This window comes from Chrysochloris asiatica, unplaced genomic scaffold, assembly GCF_000296735.1.
Source record: "Chrysochloris asiatica unplaced genomic scaffold, ChrAsi1.0 scaffold00357, whole genome shotgun sequence".
In the NCBI taxonomy this organism is placed as follows: domain Eukaryota; kingdom Metazoa; phylum Chordata; class Mammalia; order Afrosoricida; family Chrysochloridae; genus Chrysochloris; species Chrysochloris asiatica.
The window spans coordinates 1,473,401-1,476,699 of NW_006408875.1; positions in this window are offsets into that span (position 1 = coordinate 1,473,401).

The window sequence follows — 3,299 nt, forward strand, 5'->3', positions numbered from 1 at the left end:
ACTCGATGGCAGTTAATAACAATCATCACCAGACCCATCTGGAAAAGAGGAAAACTATTCAGTGGGGATTCTGTCTCACCCCCCTCATTCTGAAACTAAGAACCCTCATGAAAGCTTGTGAGTCAGCCACTCTGTGCTGTTTTATAGCCCCGCAATTTTGATAGCCGACATTTAAGTTGCCCGTCCCTATCAACCCAGTGTACTAAGGAGGCAAGCTTGATCCTTGATATGAAGAATCCTTCCCATTCGGTTGAACTTTGGGCAACTTCATCCATAAGCAAGGTCCAGTTTACCGAGTTGTAGCGATTTATGTATCACACTTCTTCATCTTCATCTGACTGAGTTCTGCTCAGCAAGCTATCTGCAAGTTTGGGAGTTCTCATAACGCCTTCCTCCACATCAGACCAGCTGTCCACTTCACTCTTAACTGTATTCCACAGTGGCTAGGTCAGTGTCCTTGGGCTCCGGAGTTCACACGTCTCCCTGGACTTGCTGGTTTTTTACTCTTATACACATCTTGTGTGGACTGGTCAGGTTTTCAAAAGCAGGCCTGTGTGCTGGGCAGGGTGTGGTAGCATTGTAGTAGCATTGGCCTTACCTTCTGTTATGAGAAGGCAGCTTTTTCCTTGTCATAAAGTGTGTAATTCAGTGACATTAATTATATTCACTATGTTATATGACCATTATCACTATCTACTTTTAAAAAGTTATTTTTGATCAGATCTGATAGAATGGGAGAAAAATGTGGAATAGTAACACACACAAATTCTTAAAGAAGTAAAAAGGGCTGAGAGAAGCAAAGCTATTGGATTGATTGAGACTTGAGAATCCCTAGACTGTTATCCTGAGGTACTCGAACCCAGACTAACTCTGAAGTAAGCTTATAATGAATAGCACACGGAAGTATGGTGCTCCTTGAAAAAATCGCCTATATGAGACCAAACAGAAAACAGATAGATGCTCTAAAACAAAGATGACAGTTTATAAGGGAACAACCAGAATGGAAATCATGAAAATGTTCACACATTGTGAAGAATGGAACCAATGTCACTGAACAGCCTTTGTAGAAAATGTTAACTTGGAGCTGAAACTGCTGGGCCAGGTAATGATTTTTCTAATTCCATACTTATAAGGAGCTCTGATAGCGTAGTGGTTACGAATTGGGCTGTGAACCGCAAGGTCAGCAGTTCGAAACTACCAGCTGTTCCACGGGAGAAAGATGAGGCTTTCTGCTCCCATAAAGATTTACAGCCTCGGAAACCCTGTACAGGGTCGCTATGGGTCGGAACCGACCCCACGGCACATAACAACAACATCTATACTTAGCACTGGCTATCCTACACTAAAGAAGAGGGGTTCTTCCTCCCTCATGTGTTCATTGATTTATTTATATATGTTAAATTGAATCATGCATTTTTATTAATGGGTTACAATCCACTCCTATTATTATTTGGAGTTCTGGTGTGGCACTGTGGGTTAATGCGCTAGACTGCAAGGTTGGTATGAACTGCAAGGTTGGCATTTCAAGCTCACCAACAGCTCCTTGAAAACCTTAGACAGGGTTGCTATGAGTTGGAACTGACTCCATGGCACTTGACAACAACATCAGCAACTATATATTATTTTCACGCTCATACTATTATTTTCTTTCCACAGTTGGCCAGTGATGGGCATCTTTTAAAAATGTGCATTTCCAGGCCCGCTGCAATTCTCTAGAACTAGTCTTGTAGTTTGAGAAAACCTTCTTGAGTGATTCTGATGTTTCGTGGCGTTCGAAGTCTGACCAGGCCCCAAAATTTAAAGGATCTGTCTCTTCTCTCTGCCCCCGTCTCTTAGCCACCTGAAAAAAAAGATAACCCATTTTGCATTCTGCCACCTTGGGTTTATGGGTCAGACTTTCTCTGAACAAAAAGTATTGTAGCTTAAAAAAAAGAATAAAAATAATTATTTTGAAAATCAGTGGGTGAGGTGACTGTCATTACAGAGCGGCATTTTCTCCTGCTGAGCCTTCCTGTCCCACTTCTCTCCTCTGGCCCACATGCACCTGGCGTCTGCTCCTCTCCTTGATTGAAGCCCTGCAGGTTTGCAGTGGTGGGTTTTTGAGGGGTGGAAAATTAGGCTTGTTCAGGGAGAAAAAGACCCTAAATTTAAACATATATTATAGAGACCCCTTGGTTGTTAATTATTAAGTGCTGTCTAGTCAGTTCCAACTCATAGCCACCAAGGAGCATCAGATGGGTTTGATCTGCCATCCTTTCAGGTGGCAGTCCAGTTTTTACCTTACAGCGCCACATCAGGATTCCAGAGACCCCTTTAGTAAGCGTTGTACTGAACAAAGACAAAGCAAATGCTTCCGGGTGAGGGAGACCATCAACATGAGCCCATATGGTGTCTAAAGAATTTTGTGAAACAGTCACAGGTGAAAATAAGTGACTACAGACTGGGGAAAGGGCCATGATTAGAAAATGTAAGGCTTGGTTCTGAGGCCCTTCAACCATCTGGGTACTTGATGGTCTGGCTTTGATTCATGACCATGTGGCCCAGCTAATCATTAAAGGCATGCCCAGGCAAGACTTGCCCCTTCCCAGGCTGATGAAATAAAAGCCTAGTGTCACCGAGCTGATTCCGACTTAGAGCCGCGCTGTGTAGGTTTCCGAGGCCATGATCCTTACAGGAGCATTAAGCAGCCTCTTTCTCTTGTGGAACACTGGTGGATTTGGACTCTGACCTTGTGGTTAGCAAGTCAGCCTACTTTGGAACATAGTTTGCCTGAAGCCAAAGCTGTCACTGGTTGTCTTTGCTGTTAAGTTCCCGTCTCATATAGGGTTTCCAAGTAGCGACTGGTGGGTTTGAACTGATCTTGCAATTCAAACTGACCTTGTGGTCAAGTGCTTATCCTACTGCCGGTAGAAAGAACTCAAAACAGAGGCTGTATTCTAAACGAAGTCAGAACTCCCCCCATTGTAACCCACAACCCTCTGCAAATCAGAATTTTCAGAATTTAAGCTCTACACTCAGAGGCACACCACCACCACCTTAATTGAGCTCTGGTAGCGTAGTGGTTACAAATCGGGCTGCGGACTGCAAGGTCAGCAGCCCAAAACTACCAACTGTTCTACGGGAGAAAGATGAGGCTTTCTGCTCCCATAAAGATTTACAGCCTCGGAAACCCTGTACAGGGTCGCTAGGAGTCGAAATCAACTCCACGGCACCCAGTCAGCCAGTGCAGTGCTGCGGGCTAATGCATCGGACTACAAAGTCAGTTTGAACCACAGGGTCAGGGCTTCCAGCTTACCAGT